At 38.5% G+C, this 18,366-nt stretch overlaps 1 pseudogene; it reads left to right on the forward strand.

Annotated features, from left to right (window-relative positions):
• Positions 1-18,366, forward strand: part of LOC139468289 (uncharacterized) — a 187,658-nt pseudogene that overhangs the window by 88,238 nt on the left and 81,054 nt on the right.

Consider the following 18,366-nt stretch of genomic DNA (forward strand, 5'->3'; position numbering starts at 1 on the left):
GTTACTTGAAAGTCAATTTACAGATTTGACATTTGATTTCTTAGATACATTTTTTAGTTTCTGTTTTTTTTCTGATTTATTATAACTTTGTTTTTCCTTAAAATATGAAAAGTTGAAACACTGTCACTGTTATATGTTATTGAAACATCTGGTACAAATTGATGGGCTAGCAACTTGTTGATTTCACCCCTATCCATGTGGTCTTAAAATGAAAGTTGATTCTTGTCTACAATGCAGGGACCTACGTTGGTTTACAGTAGTTGAGGTCCAGGGGATCCCCACTAGTTAACTTAAAGGGTCCTTGCAGGCTATACGAGGGTCCTGTGAAGGCTAGTGTACTGTATGTTTAGATAATTACCTTATGGCCTGGAATGAATCAATGATCATATGGACAGTGGTCATGACTGGTGGATAAAATATGACACCCATAACTGCTCTTAATGCACTGTAGGTAGAATGAATATTATTGTGTGGCCCTTGGAACACAGTATATTTCAATCTGAGTCCATTTTCTACATTTGTCTCTAGTGAAATTTATGTCATATGCATTGGGTGGAACTATCCACTCTAATCACTTATATAGACCTGGAAACAGAAATATCCACAAATCCCAGGCAAGTCTATGTAATACATACTTTGGCAAGTCTAGATTTGTTCAATTTCTGAACATGGAGATATCCTCTGGGCTCCTTTATATCATAATAGACAATTTAACAACAAAAGAAATCATATAGTTAGAAAAAGGCGCATGTTATTCTCTCCAACCTTTGGATGATTAATGAGAATTACATACATTAATATCAAAGGAAATGTTTCTGTTGAAGTGGTTGGTCATGTCCGAGAAATACATGTTAGTCTAACGCATAGCACATGTCTTCCAAGAATTTATCAATGGAGTGAACATACTTCCCTACCCTACCTTCATGGAGGACATATCAGTTGTACCTCCCAGGATCTATAGAGGCACAGCATGGAGGTAGTTCTACAGGTACATTGTAGTGTGCGAGTGTAGACGTTACCAGAGCGAGGAGTCATGTGGAGCCGGAAGATACCGGATGAGTCAGGGGATATTCTCTACTGAGATGTTCTCTGGCGCTCTGCTTCCTCTTGTCAAGGATACTTGTCCTCACTTGGGGCTGTAAATGCCTTAAAATTAAATCTCTTCACTGTCATCAGTTAACATTCCTGTAATTCCTGCCCTGACACTGGGGATTGTCAGTGTCGGTCTGTATGGTTTACATCCAATATTACAGAAATGTTTGATTTATCTGAATATTGCATGAAATATTTTCTCATTTGGTTGAGTAATGAGTTTAATCTCAAAGAGATTTTGTTTTCTAATTTTGTTTGAATTATTGTTGTATATTTATTTTCCTTGTGTTTATTTTGTGTTGTTTGTGTGTATTTGTTAGAGGTGAGGAAACAAGCACTACAAATGGTCCACACAACGGGGAAGTCTTCAGTACCACACAAACTATACACGTGAACCCAGGTACGGTCTTTTCTTTCAAATATTCAATTCATTTTGTGTTCTTTAGTTATGGCTACTAGTAATGTTTGGCCATCTTTTATGCATTTGTTTACTTTATATTTGATATTTTTTCAATTGTTTATTCTATTGAGCCATTTTGTCCCCTCTCTGTGGGATCTCTCTAGTGAAAGACCTTACAGAACAGTTTTAGTATAAGCTTGAGTTAGGATGTTGTTTTTTATGTTTGAGATATTTAACCTCCAATATGTTTAGCATATTTGGGGTTTTCTTTCACTATTTAATTTCTCATGAGATCATGTTATGTGTTGGCTGTATCATACATGCCACATTGTTCGCTGGTAGCTTTAAATATACATGGCTGGTGCTTGCTTCTGTATATGCTGTTTTTAATGGCTGATATCACAGCAACTAATGTGTAACCAGTTTGGGATAAAAACCAAAAAATTCAAAATATTATGGTTTTCTTTCGAATGACATCATCCCTGGAATAAATCTGGAATTTGACTGCTTGACATTTAAAGGAAGGAAACTTCTGAATAATTGAAGTTTATGCCATTGATGTTATTATATTCAAAAGCTTTTAATGCCAATGCATTGCCAGTGTTGCAAACAGACTGTGGTGCTCATAGATGAGATATCTCCATGCATATTTTGCCACATTAATCACAGCTCGGCCTAATAATAGTCAAAACAGCTTGCACTTAATCAGAACCAGATGACTAGAAGCCAGAAAAGCTCAGGGCATGTTTTGCTTATGTGCGTAGTATGGTAGAAAGAGGGGGTAAGGCTTTTCTGCTTCACTCTTTCATTGACATACAAGGTCGTGTTACTTTGTAAGATGATGGGTTTGCTGTATATTGTGTCAATGATATATATCTTCTGCTCCTTATATCTGTATATATCACATTTGTTTGTACACATACACATCTTCTGTATACACTCTCTAAATCTGTGCACCAATAAGATCTTCTTCTGTCAGTATAGCTTTCTTCAAATTACACCAAGATGAACTTAGTCAAATGTTCAAGTCAGAATTTGAAATTTACAAGTTTATGTCAAAATTTTATTATCTGTTTAAATGGTCATGTGTATCCTATTCATTGTTTCAAGAGTGTAAAAAACATTTTGAGAATTACAGAATTTGGGACATATTTACTTATTTCTAGGTCTGCATCAGTTTTTTTTTATTGCAGACAGAGCTCCAGATAACTTTTTGATCAATTGAGTTTTTACTCTAGAGTTTCTATTTTAATTGGGTCATTAATTTTTCTTTGGGTAACCAATATTTTTTACTCATCTATTCATCACTTTTTTTTTTTTTTTCCCAAAATAGTGAACATTTAAAGATTTAAAAAAAAAATGAAATAATGTTTTAGATTTAGGCTGGACTGGGAAAGTAAATTAGCTCGTAATTGTGTTTCGGAGATTAGCTCCTTTGTACACATGGTGAAAAAGCTTCTTGGGTATTTACGCAAACTGTTTTTATACATTTGAGTTTTTCATTTAATGCATGCATTTCTGTTCGCAAGTTAATTGAAAGTAACTGAGTTTTGAATATTTTGGAGGTTTTTTAGGCAAATACGCTGCTTATCTGGCATATACACCCCCTTGAAGTTTTGCTGTACGACCAGTATTTTGTTATTAAGGGAATATGTATTTAAAAGATATGAATTTTCAGTTTTTTGAAACAGAAACTTTTTTGCATACATTTGCATGTTAACTAGACATACTGTCTAATGATTGGCTGCTTCTGACAGGTGGTAGGCGGGGCCTGCACAAAAAACCAGTCAGTCCTGCTATGGACAATTACGGTGACACATTCTCACAGTCATCATCTACCTCACAAAAATGGTCGCCGTATGGTGCGTTTCATTCTTTCTGTCTTCTTTTGTTTTGAAAACTCTGAAAGCAATCAAGGAAATCTGTGTCCGCATCACACTTGTATTAATGGTGAAGTTTAGCTGGCTGTTTGGGGATTGAATCAATTTTGATCATCTTGCACTGATATTGTATTATTAAATTGCCAAATTTTAACAATACGACAAAATTGATGCATAGTGAATGGGCTACTTACCGTATTTGACATAATAAGCGCCCTGCTCTAATAAGCGCCCACGGCGATATTTGTTAATATATTGGCTAGTGAACAATCCAAATTGACACCAGTTCCGATTGATCAATGTACAAAAGACTTATTTATTCGCGTATAATACGCACTCGTGTGTTATATGCACCCTAAATAAGGATCAATTAAATTCTGGAAAAATATATATGTCATATATAAACATTTCAGGCTGTCAGCATAAACCACAAAATTTATCTTTCAAATTTTTTTCACCAAAATAATATTCTAATAAAGAGACTATTTCTATTTCCCCTATTTCTAATTTTGAGAGCGCCCTGGGCGCTTATTACGTCAAATACGGTATTTGCTTTTATTGCTTTCACAGTTGTATGTGTGCATGTGTGTGTTGTTAAGTCTCGCACAACTAGTGTCTTGTGTCTTGTTCAAGTCATCACCTAACTTGTGTCTTTCAGTATTAACATGCTCTTGCACAGTGTAGAAAACAGCTCTCTTAGATGTTTGCAATGCATTAATCCATTCCTAGTTTCCTGTCATCTCTTGCGAGGTTATCTTGTAATTGTATTGATATTTACCAAATTGGTCCGTTGATTGTTTTGTTATACGTTTGTGGAATATGCTGCATTTGTTTTTTGGAAGATTTGTGACTTTTAAAAAGGGAAAATAAGGAAAGTTAAAACTGGTTTGACATGAATAATAATGTCACAAAACATTGCTTCTTCTTTTTGATTACTATACAGTAAACTATATACCGAACACGCTTACAACGAACTGACTATATAACAAACTTATTTTTTTGTCCTGACTATGTGCTGCATATATGCTGCATATACATGTATTCTTATAACGAACTACGGTTATTACGAACTAAGATCAGTGATCCCTTTAAGTTCGTTATAACCGTTGTTTTCTGTATTTAGTTTCTGATGAGTAAATTCTGATCTATGTACATATACTTATATAAGCTCTTTGTATTCAGATGGCATTTTGTAAGTTGTGCTTATGAGAAAAGAAATCAAATTGTATGAAATCTCAATGTTTTGGCTTCCAACAGATCAGCATTAATACATTGTCAAAGAACGTGATTTGAGGTAAAAACTATACCAGAAATGTTTTGCTGAGAAATTAATAAAAAAAGTTACAGGAATTTACATAATTTCCCATTCCCTGTTAAACAAAATAAGAGCAACAAAACCCTTTTCATAATCATAAGAAATCACATGCTAAAAGCAGAGTCCATTATGTGATTTGGATTATATCATGTGTTTATTAATCAGAATTAATGAAAGAGAAGAAATTTGTTTCTTGTGACCAAATTAAACAATGCATGTTTTTATAAATGATTATTCTGAAAATGACAACATTTGTCTTGTATAGCATACATCCACATGGGTATAACCTTGTTTGTTGGTGTGTGGCAGTGATTGTACCTACATCACTGTTACCTCCCTTTGCATGTGAATGTTGTTGTTTGCAGGGGACTCAGGACCTGTTCAGTCATTCAGGCCTGTCAATTTCTCCATCAATCAAACCTCCACAACTACTTCAGCGACAACAACAATCATTACATCATCTCCCACAGCTGCAACCACTACTACTGCAACAACCACAACTGCGCTCACAAATGGCCTGCCTGATTCTATCAGCACACCGCTGACTATCAAGGTTGATTCCAAAGATAGTACAGGTAGATTGTTATAAACTCAGGGTTCTTAATGCTTTACTCTCAATGCCTAGATTACAACTTCAGGAGTTGTTTGAAAACTATGATCTATTTTAAACAGATATGTTGCTATACACAAAGGCTTAATTAATCCATAATTTTGGGGGCGGTCGGGTAGCCTATTGGTTAAAGCGTTCGCTGGTTATGCTGAAGACTTGGGTTCGATTCCTGACATGGGTGCAATGTGTGAAGGCCATTTCTGGTTCCCCTTTCCGTGATGTTGATGGAATATTGCTAAAAGCGGCGTAAAACCATACTCACTCACTCCATAATTTTGCGAAGTGTCTTACTCCTGGAACAATTGAGTGTAATGTTGAACTTAAGTACTGAATGTGATGATAATCTAATTGTGGCCTTATCAAAGGAAAAGATAAAACTGTCATGTTGTTTGGAAATAATAATTAAATCCTACATGACATGTGTTGGTGTATAAAGTGTCATCTAGACTTATTGATATGTGACGTAGTGTGTGAAAATCATCAATCACCAAAGCTAGTTTTGCTGGACAGGCAAATTATCCAAAAACTATCAATCAGGTAACAACCAAGGGTGTCACCAGTCATTCAAAATTGACCAGCCATACACTTTTCCACACTGAATAGCCAGGCTGGCTATCACACTTACGGCTATCTTGTTGTCACTGTCCATGAATCAACCAACAACATAGATAAATAGAAGCTGGAGAAGCCAGGCAGACACACTGACAAGCAAACACTGGTTATGACAGGCCAACAATAGGAAGGACACATGTTGGCACCACAATATCTACAATGGCTATTGATCAGTCTGTCATCTCTGTTATTGTATATGAAGGTGTGTGGCCTGGCGCCAGAATAGCATGACTGGTGATCTCAATCAGGGCCAGTGTTTTCTGATTATTGTCCCTGATTGTGCATTCAGATCACCATGTTCTGGTTGTGTGTTAAGTTGTCTAAGTTTGTAATGGAATGACCACCCTGGGGTTGGCTGACCAAGTTGGGCATTGATCAGCGAGTCAGATCAATGGTCTTCGGTTCCACTGATGTATGTATTAAGGAAATTAACTTCACCAGTTGGTCTGAATAAGTTGATTAACTATCTGACCATCAAGTTAGTGCTGATTTCTGTGCTTGCATTGAGTTGTCAGTCAAAATAGGGAAATGCATAAGACACTTTTGTCACAGATGGGTTAAGTTTGGAATTGCCCTCCACAAGTCTGTCTATCATAACGAGGCCATGATCTACTGAATACGTTTGGAGAAACTGACAAAGATTTATTCAGAACAATTACTGCTTACCCTGCAGCAAAACAGTTACTTTATTGTTGGTGATGTGCATCAATCAATGAATCATCTGGACATTCCTAATAAATGAAAACAATTTTTCATAAACCCTTCTATTTACTGGAGTAGAGGCTGAACCTGGAATATAGAAAAAAATGTAAAAAATAAAATAATTATATATACTACCGTATTCGACGTTATAAGCGCCCAGGGTGCTCTTATTAAAATGTTATTTTGGTGGAAAAAAAAACAGTTGAAAGATAAATTTTGTGTTCATGTATGACAGATATATTTTTCCAGAATTTAATTGCCCATAATTAAAGTTGCATATAACACAAGAATGCGTATCATACGCTAATAAATAAGTCTTGTGAACACTGATCAATCGGAAGGGGTGCTAACTGGGATTGTTCACTAGCCAATATATTTGCAAATATCGCCGTGGGCGCTTATTAGAGCGGGGCGCTTATTACGTTGAATACGGTATTCACTTTAAGATTCCTATACACCAAATGTCCCTGTAGTGTAGAGAGATAGATATGTTTAGTCCTGCCCGGAAGGTGAGCTTCAGACCCTATAAGTACAGAGGCAGTGTCCAGCTACTGCTGCAGAGTGCATGTGGGACCGATGGTCTGCAGCAGACACTGTTTGTTGGACAAACACTGCTGTGTTTTCACTCCAAACATATTTCCTGTGTGTGTGATAACAGTCCAGTTTTAGTATTTAACCCCGAAGTCTTCTGTGTGTTCTGTGGACAGTGCTAATGTATTCCATGTTATCTTCTTGAAACTGTTGCCATTTCCATCTTTGTTTATTGATGTATATTGAAGAATTAGTTTACACAGCTTCCACCAAGTACGGGTATTAGCATGAATAATTTATTCCCTTTGAGTAATTTCACCATGATAATGAGATATTGAATTGTTTTTTGATGTTTTACCTTTGTAAAATTTCTACATTATGTGTGATAGTAAGTTTTAAAGGATTTTTCAAGATCTGTCTCAAATACATGTCAAAAGATAATTTTAACGTCATCATGAACCAGTTACTTTTTTTATCACTGCCTGCTCACGATGAAGCAGGAGCTCTGTGTCAACCATTTACAATCAGCACGGCATTGTGGTGTGAAAATGAAATGTCGACATTGAAGTCAGTGCTCTGATAATCATGCCATTGGTGCGTATCTAGGTATGAACGATCATGGAGCTCCCAGGGGGGCGGGGCCAAAGTACTCCACCCCCATCAGCATCCCTGTGTCTTCCAAGCCCTCAGAGAGAAGAGGCTACCCTGCAGGCAGTACAGGTACCAGTGGTGGCATGTCTCATCTGCCATACATTAGAGGCATTATGGCATGTTTGGTCTGCCATACATTGTAGACAAACTGTACATTGTAACCATCTTGCCTGAGTCCCTGTACAATGTAGTCCCCATTGCATTTCCCACTTAAACATTTAATTTCTCACTTATATATTTAATTTCTCACTTAAACATTTACATCAGTACTAAGGGTTGACCTTATGTCACTGGTTGCATGTCATCGAAGTGCTGAACCATTGTTGAACACTATTTCCATTTACTCACCTGTGCCTATTCTAGGATGTATACTAATACACAAACACCTTAAAGGACAACGTTGATGCTGAATCACCCATTCAAACATTGATAGTAATAATGATCTTGGTGCCTTTGTACAAAACAACCATAGCGCTAGGACTGTCGTAAGTCTATGATAAGGTATGGGAGATACGATCACCTTAGCGCTAAGATTGCTTTGTACAATGCACCCTTGTGTTCAGGTTGCAAGTCCTGAAAACATGACTTGATTAGAATCCATGACCTTTTTCTAACTGTGATCACGTAAGTAACAATAACACTTGTTTGGAGGTGGCCTGCATGGTGTAATGAAACAAGAGTAATACTACAGTTTGTCATCTTTAGGCCTTGCCTCTCCTGTAGAATCACCTGGGGATTTGATGCATGGCTTCCGCCTTGCTCTAAAGAGATTGTAGGTCTGTTTCCCTCAACCCCATTGCATATAAACAGTGTGTGACTCTCCTGGGAGTGTTGTTGTACCATTAAAGGAATGGTAGCTCTTTGACAGTAGATATTTGGAGAGGTGCTTATCTCTGATATAAATGAAGTTGGAATCACTGACATTATCGGACCATTTCTGTAATAATTGAATGAAGTTAAGAGAAGCCTATTCTCTGAATAATGTATTAGTGGAACATTTCACCTTCTTGACAATAACTCCAGATGCTCATAGACGCATTGATAAAAGTAACCTCAACGTTAATGTCCTGTAACAGTGTACGAGATGCTGTAGGTATAGTATTTGCTTTATGCAAGGGGGACTATGTAAATAGGGGACTACGTATGTGGATGTCAGTATGCCTCCATAATGTTGGGTGCATAAGTTGCTGTGCAGAGTTGCATCCCTTTGGCATGCCAGAATCCTATTATATACTAGGGACCTATTTGTTGTGATTATTTTACTAGGTCTATCTGTACTCATGCCTTTCAACTAAGTGGTAAATATATGAAACCGGCATTACTTCGGGCTTTTCTCACACGTGGAGATGACATACCTTGAAATAGCGGAAATATTATTCAAATTGGCTTTAGACCAAACTTACTCGTGCAAATTGAAATAGACTGGGGTGAGGTATGATGATGTCAGTATTCCTCTGTAAAGCCGACTGTCTATAACCAGCTTCTTCTAAAGTAGAGTTATGACCTGCCAGTCGGTCAAGCTGTCTGACTGAGTCTGACCTCCCTCTGCATGTGGTAACTCTCTAGTTCCCTCTGATGCATGATCGATAATATTGATGGTTATTCAAGTCGTACAAGATTCAATGATACTGACAAGTGTTACGAGTCAAGGAGGTTTGATGATGTTCTCTGATACTTGATCAGTCTACCAGGACTTAGTGAAGGTTTTTTTTAAGGTTTCCTTTAGAATGTTGAGTATTTATGTTTAGAATGTTTTGTAGCTATTTCTGTCAATACGTAGTATAAAGGAAATCAAGGGAATGATTTGGAGAGTTTGTTGGCACATGTGAGTCTATGTATGTGCTCAACCATGCTGGTAACACTACCTGAGGAAGAACAATTGGTACAAGCCTGCTTTTCTATGTCCACAAGTGGTAGCATTCTACAGCTACGCTCAGACTGTGAATAATGTTGAATTATGTGTGATAAATTTTAGGTTAAAAAGTGTTTGCTATTTGAAATGGACAAACAATTGTAGAAACTTTCTCATCAGAAATCTATTTGAAGAATAACAAATCAATTATCTTGTGACTTGATTCCTACTCTTATCTTCACTTTGGGTTGGAATCAATCCCAGAGAAGTTAAGACTTGACAAAGCATCAATACAGTTCTTCTGTATGGAAGTGTTATGTTTTTCCTCTTGTCCCGGGACACTGTAACCATCAGACTAACACGTTCTGGGCAAAGACAGGCACTAAGTCTGCACGTTCCAGGACATCAGAATAGGCTGGTGGTTCCCCCTGAGTGTGTCTGGCTGTGCATTGGTGCTGGAATCCTGCATAGCACCAGGCAGATCATGATGCCATTGCAAGATTGGAAACAACCTGCAAATATTGATCTGTGTTGGAAGTGAAGCATCACTAGTTTTATATCTCTGTGTACATGGATAAAAGTTATGGTCAGACATGCATTTACATAATCAGTTCAGGTCTAACTTGTCAAGTTGTCCAGTTGTAGTTAGTTGTTAGGACATCAGGTTGTTGGCTGGAATATATGTACTTCATCGGCAAGTTGGAGAAATGGTGAAGGTCATTGCAGTATAGACAAACAGGTTTGTGTTAAAGCTGTTATATACATCAGAAATGTTTTGAACAAAACACTTTTTAACCATTATGTATTCTATAAATGTTCTTTCGTAATCATTTTTCGCCACATGGCTTTCTTCGGAGACTGTTTATCTTTATTCTGTATATTGTATACAAATTATTATCAGAGGTGATGCCACTCCCATGGTGTTGAGCCATGTGCCTGTCTTGTCAAAATACCTGATGGTTGGCTGTTTAAGGGTTAACGGAGGTTGTGTTTGGTATCAGGTACCAGGAATTTGAAGGTTTTCAGTGTCTTGTAGGAAGGTTCGAATGCAATAGGCTTCCCCATGCATGGTGTGGTGTGTCTTGAACATATGTTTCCAGAATGTGACAGTTCATTCTGTTGGGATTCACATACTTATAGCCCTTTTGTTACATCATCAAATCATACAGAATATTAATTTCACTAATGCTTTGAAGTTTGAACATATTTTGTGCAGATTCAAGACAAATATTAATGATTCTTGTTAACATCTAAAGACTAATTCTTTGTTGCATAACATTATTTGTTGACATTTGTCTTCCAGGAATAACATGTTTGCTCGCTTGTTGTACTTGAGAGATGGTTAAGTTACAAAAATGTTTAACAACATGGATGAATATTGTTTATGTTGTTGGTGTTGTTTCAGACATTAACCAACCAGATCCCCAGGGCGTTGTCAATATTCCAATAGGTATTTTAACACTGAGTCACCTTCAAGCATGACACAGTCTGTGTATGCATGATGTCATTCCGTGAATCACGATACCAACTAGTACCATGTCTCTAATACTTACCCCCAAACAACTCATAGATATCATTTAACTACAGTCCTGTTTCTCTTAACCTACAAGGACATATTTTTTGTGTTCTTTTGTGCTGAAAACCTTTTGTTACATATGCTAAATACACAAGGTGAAAGGAAATTTGATGAAATGTGTGAAAATTGATTAACGAACAGTTACTTGATTAATTTTTTGAATATTAAATATATTCTTATATAATTGTTAAAAATGCTAGCAGCATGGAACAATTCTGGGGATGTTTTGGAGGATTTTAGTTCCAGTCATACCCTCTGTTGATCCTGTGAAGGTGTCTCCATGTGATTAACACAACACCTAATTGTAATGATGTTGTTGATGTCATCCATCTACTAGACTTGACATACTGGTAGGTTGTTGTGTACTCAGGTAGAACTGAGGACTCTAGTTCTAGGCACTTGTAGTGCTTGCGGTAGCTAGGACATGGTGCTAACATCCCAGGACATCCAGTTGGACAAGGTCATCTCTCAGGGTTACAACAGATCCGCAACCTAAGCTGGTCTCAGGTGGTCAGACGCAGTGATTCGGTTGATTGTGTGTCACTGTGTCCTGATGGCCTCGATCATTGCTCATAATATAAATCACATGATCGTCTGATCCAGATTCGATTATTTACAGGCCACTGTCATATAGCTGAAATATTGCTGAGTTTGACAACAAACAAGCAAACGAACGAACAGACAAACTATTCAGATATCTCCATTAGTATGATTCTGTGGAGTCTGACTCCATATTTTTGTGGGCTCTATGTTATCGCGGTGTCGGTAAATCTCGTAATCCACAATCCCTGTTGACTCTTTGATTATTCAAATCTAAGCACTATATTTCATCTCTTGATCGAATAAAGGACTCATTACGGTAGCATGTTAACTTTTGTATCATAGATTCTGGAATGTTTTTTAAGTGGAATTACACCTACCTCCATTAGAAATTGGTTAGAAAAGGACCCATTTGTTGGGACGATGTCCCATGACCCAACCTAGGTCGTATGCACACTGATTATGCATAATTCATAACAGGAAGTGATGTAAACCACATATTCCACACCTATCACACCACATAATGGTGATACCGCGATGACATGGAGTTGCCCGCCCTTGAGTCACTCATGACAGGTACTTTTCTTACCAAACTCTTTAAGAAATCAGCATCAATCAGTCCTAATTGAACAAAGAACAAGAAACATTTTGCATATGACATATTCAGTAGGTTAGTGAGCATGCTACTGCGATAATATAGCGTACCATGCTACTGTTCACATTGTCTATGAAGGTTGTGTGCCTTCTTCAGCTGGATGTCCTGGCAGTCATGGAACATGATGTCTCCTAACAGTGCTTCCTTCCGAGATTAATTTGCTTCAGATGTACACACTACTTCTCTGATCCAAATTAAACAGTGACAGCTTTAATTGTAGCTTGCATGTAAGCTTATTGTAGATATTGATTCAAAGATGAAGTCAGATTTACTTGATAACCTTATGTAGTTGCTGTAATATGCTCTTCAACCATCTTGCTGTGACTGAGTTCAGGTGTGCCACAACTATGTAACATCTCCAAGGCCATATGCAAGCTGCTGTCCAAAGACCACTAGTCAATTTGTTTGTAATATACAGAAATATGCTAATGGAACAACATTCAGTGAATTGTTTTGTGGTATTTTCTGATTGAAAGTTGCTAAGGGTATTTCTAAGTTATAGCAGACCTAACTGAAATTTCAAAATTAATTGTCAGACATGGCAAGGAGCAACCCCACTGCTTCACCCCCTATGTGGTCAGCAACAAAAGCTTCAAGTGGACCTAAAACTATGCCTAGGCCAGCCCCTAAGCCAGTTCCTAAGCAAGCACCTATGCCTGTCTCGAGCTTTGAGCATAAGCAAAGCTCCAGATATGGTAGCTCTCCCACGGAAGGCTCAAAGGGCCAATCATCAAAAGGCTTGGACCTCTTCTTACGGCAGCAAGAAAAATTAATACAGCTGGGTGCAGATGTCAAAGGTAGAATGCTGTATTCTGTCAGCATGAAGCATGACCTCAAGAATGACCTGACCCTGAGTGACCTTGACCTTTGACCTCAGATAACCACACCCGCAGTGAAGGCTTATCTGAAAGTGCATGTTTCGCCATACTCTTTTTTGATACACAAGTGTGTGTTATTTTTTTTATATCACAAATAACATCTTATGCAAATTCAGTTCAATTCATACTTTTTCACTCAGTAATACTGACTGTTTCCGTATTAAAGCGTTTATACAATACAAGTTTATAATGATTGAAGGAGTAGAGTATTGTCGGTATGTGCAGACTGTTTGTTACTTTGGGAATCAAAAGGTTTCAAGGTGTAATCTGTGAATGAGGACTGAAACCTTTTGAACCAAACCGTAACATGTTATTATTAATTGATAGAGCTTTGTTTCCATCTTTTGTCACAGCTGACCACAAACACGTTTTGAGGAGAAAGTAAAGGCCTTCAGATTCACTTATGTCTCACGTAGAAAAGAACAATGCAATATTATTCAGGACTTAGTAAAAACTGTACGTGATCCAGAATCGGAATTCCTTAAAAAAATATCAACAACATCAATGCTTTTCTGAAAATGCAATATCAAAGTCAAGAGCTCCTTGTCATAACTCATGTTATAAGGCACAGACATTGGGTTCTGAATTAAGATCCTGAGATGAATTCTCACTGATTCCTTTTAATTTTGAACATATACTATATGCTTCAACTGAATTGACAAATCTGAGGTAAGTTTACCATATGGGATGATGGTCCAATTTGTGGCAAGTCCCATGAACCAGAGTCTACTGGTAACCTGTAGGTGGATCCTATGTCTCAGCTGTGAGGGAAGATTGCGGCTCCCTCTCCTACACTCTACACATGGTTACAGTTGCTGAATGCCTTCAGTTGTTGTTACAGTTTTGTTCTGTTCTGTTGTTACATGTTCTGTTGGTACATCATAGTCTAAGGCAATATTGCATCTATTAGAAAATCATTTTAGACAGCGTCTCTGCACAAAAGTCCTGAGTGACTTGCAGACTCACAATTGAAATCTTGTGTACATTTTTCATGCAAAACTGCCTTTCAAAAAGTTGGAACATATATATTTTTAATTTTTGATAAGAGAGAGGATATTTCACAAATGGGATATGGTATTTTGTTGAATTTTGAACGATATTTTGAAGACAGTTTCGAATATGTTCCAACTTCTCGTTCAGTTGTTCTTGCACTGAGTTTGATTTATATTTGTTACATCACTCATTCTTGTTGAGTTCAAAGTATTCACCAATTTCATTTTCTCTGTAGAAGTTGATATGAGTCTTGCACGGACATCAAGCCAAGTACCACCAGCAAGACAAAACTACCCACAATCCCCTGCTGCAGAGAGCTCAAGACCCTCATTCGGACAGACACAAAACCGTGATGGAGTACAGCCCTATTTTGGCCAGTCCTATCCTCCACAACAGTCTCAGATGCCTCAGCAACAGAGGCAGATGGGACCAAGAGCCTTTGTGCCAACCATGGGACCAGATAGGAGGCCAAACTACAGCCAACCCACACCTCAACACCCACCACCAACGATGTCACAGAGCCAGTTTGGTCAGCCCTATGGTCAACAGTACTCGGTTCAACCCGGCCAGCCATACACTGTCCCGCCTGGTCAACCCTTCCCACAACCGCCCCCGTATGACAGACATAGAGAACTTAGCCAGCCTTTCCCTACACCCCATTCACCTCGACCCATGTCTCCAGAACCTCCGCGACAGGGGCAGCACATGGGGTACCACCCCCAGTATCAGCAGTCTAGTCTGCCTGCAGGCTATGACCCACACCACCACCAGTTTCAGTCCCCACAGTCACACCCCCAACCCCCAGCGGCACCTTACTATACCCCTTCTAGAAGCACCAGTGTGGACGAAGGGGCCAGGGTTATTCCAATTACTATGCAGACTTCTCAGCCAAGGCCTGAGGCGAAACGTTCGAGGAGTACCAGTGAGGGAGAGCCGCTGGGTTTTGGTATGCCCCCTGTTGGTGAATCAGGGTTCCCATCATGGCAGAGTGGTATGTCGGATCCGCGAGGAGGTAATTTTGCTCCAGGATCTTATGCCACCTTACCGATCAAGAAATCTCATAGAATTCAGGAGGAACCTCCAGGCCCAAAAGTTCTGGAAAACAGTACCTTTGCACCAGGATCATACTCCACCCTCCAAGTGAAGAAACCGTCTAGGCCTCAGGAGCAACATGTTCCAATGTCTCGTGACCTAGAGTCCTCTAGATATGGTGGTCCACCTGAGCCTACAAGAGTTGGTGGTCCATCGGTGCCCGCCAGACAGGGTGGACCATCTGAGCCAATGAGACACAGTGGTCCTACAGAATCCAGCAGACATGGTGGTCCATCAGAGCCCATGAGAAATGGTGGTCCATCAGTGCCAACCAGACATGGATTTGGTCCTAAAGACTCCTCCAAATATGGTGGAAGCTCGAAAGAATCTGCCAAATTTGCTGGTGATCCTACAGAATCTGCTAAATATGGTAGGGGCCCTAAAGAATCTGCCAAATATGGTGGTCCTACAGAGTCTGCCAAATTTGCTAGTGATCCTACAGAATCTGCTAAATATGGTAGGGGCCCAAAAGAATCTACCAAATATGGTGGTCCAACAGAGTCTGCCAAATATGGAGGTGTCTCTTCTGAATCCACCAATTATGGTGCTGGATCATATGCCACTTTACCAGCTAAGAAATCTTCCTGGAAGAAGGAAGAGACAACTGATGCTAGGGATGATGATGGACACTTTGATTTCAACCTTTATTCCACACTTCCTACAATTAAGCCACTGAGGTCACACAAGAAAGTTGACTTTGTAGGAATAAAAGATAGTAAAAATAACATGTCCGCTAGTGAACAACATTTACCCGGCCACAGAACAGATCAAAACATGGGAAGCTTCATAGAACCAAAACGAAATCAAAGTAGTTTCACTCAACCAAAACTGGAGCCAGAACCTAGGCCTCAGTCATCCCAATCTAGAGACACAGAACAACCTGACTTCTCTCAACCACTATGGACCAACACAGACCTCTCTAACAACCTGATGTCAGGAGGCGAGTCAAGGTCACCTCCGAGCTCAAACGTTACGAGCTCCGATTCGCGAGATACAATCATTTCCAAAGACTCATTGATTCCAATCCAGGTTGTCCATGAGCAGACAGGAAGAGTAAAGAGCCCAGATGAAGGAACGTCCCAGGATGATAGACCTGGATTGAGCCTTGGGCCCAGTGCTGGTCTCGGTGGTGCCAGCTCCTCCTTCAACACAGGTATTGGTTGACTGCTGACTGACTTGCCCAGTCTAGCAAGATTGCAGTGCATGGCAATGGAGCACAAGTCACATGACCAATCACATGACTCACCCAAGGCATGGTCCGTGTTTGCGTGTGCCGTGGAGTTACACGTAGTTGCATGGAACTAACGACACACAAACACATCACTGACACGTAACATTCGTTTTAAAAATGTATGATTTGTTTTTGGGGCTACCACATTTGATATTTTAACCCGTAATATGTTGTTTTTAAAAATATTGGTATCCATTAAAATCATTCTTCTTATTTTTATTTATAATATTTTACCAACTGAAAATATCGCATCCAGAAAAAAATTGTTTCCATTCATATTGTCATCGAACATTCTCCCATTTCACACCAGTATCATCATCACCATAAGTGTCATCGTTCACTGGAAATGTATTGATATCCTGTAGACTTCAGTGTTGTGGCATTACCAATAGTATGATGTTCCCACCTACTGGTGCTAGTTGCATGAGTTTGCAACATGCCAAGTGGATATTTGGACATTGCTTTATATACATGATGAAAAAAGCATCTACATTTTGGACTTGAAGATATATTGAAAAGGGCTTCCTATGCAAATCCTGCATGTAGAAGCTTAAGGCTTGTAAGGATATTAAGATGCATGATTTTGAAAAGAAAAAAGTGAGCTTAGAATATTTGTTGCAAAGATACGTTTTTTGCTAAAATAGACAATAAGTGATGATACCCAAACCCATGCTTATGGAAATGAGTTTAAAGATATTTATCTTGCTTATTAACATGTAGAATATTGTTGCCATAACACGATAACAATTAAATGTAGACATGCCTAACTGTAAACTGGAAGAAGTTCTTGACAAGCACATTCTAATCAAAATCTCACATAAAGTGTAACTTATGAATGTTGTCTATAACGTATGTTTATGTTGTAGTTTATGTGTAACATCGGTGTTTATCAAGGAGCATTTAATGTTGTAGTTTACGTGTAACATCGGTGTTTATCAAGGAGCATTGAATGAAAATACATATTTATAATGGAAACTAATATCACGATGTAATATTCACCTATAAATGGCAGACCAGTGAAATGCATAATTCCACATTCTCCCTCCCTAGTTGGTATTGTAGACATAGATGTGTTCTTTATATGTGGTTAGTTAGTATTGAATGAAGTGATCATTTTTTGTCTACATGAATGTGAGAGAACTAGAGTTTAAACTTTGTGATGACTTATGCTTATTTAGGTCTGTCATCTTTGATGACCATTACTCATTGTTTTCACTCTTGTTGGACTTGTGGGGTGGGCACGGAGCAAATAATTTTTTCTTTATTTTGGGTAATTTCTTCCTCTGTCCATACTATTAAGTGTTGCATTAATAATTTTCTTAATTTGTAGGAATATTTACCCAGCGTTTATAGTACTTTGTCATAACTCATAATTTCAGATGATTTATGGAAAATTATAAGAAAAGCTAATTTTCAGGTCATCGTAAATTTGTGTGGTTTTATAATTCAGTTAGGGGTGGTTGGGTAGTCTTGTGGTTAAAGCATTCACTCATTATGCTGAAGGCCGGGTTAGATTCCCCACATGGGTACAATGTGTGAAGCCCATTTCAGGTGCCCCCGTGATGTTGCTGGATTATTGCTTAAAGCGGTGTAAAATCCAACACACTCACTCAGAATTCAGTTTTCGGGTACATGTGTAATTATGTGGTTTGAGGAGAATTCCGCTGCCTTTAAGCCTAATCTCAAACCTGTGGATATAAAACTGCTTCACTGGTGTAACATGGACATCAGTGGAGATTACTCTGCAGATATTTAC

Source organism: Haliotis cracherodii, unplaced genomic scaffold (genome assembly GCF_022045235.1).
Source record: "Haliotis cracherodii isolate W230 unplaced genomic scaffold, xgHalCrac1.p SCAF_2, whole genome shotgun sequence".
Lineage (NCBI taxonomy): Eukaryota > Metazoa > Mollusca > Gastropoda > Lepetellida > Haliotidae > Haliotis > Haliotis cracherodii.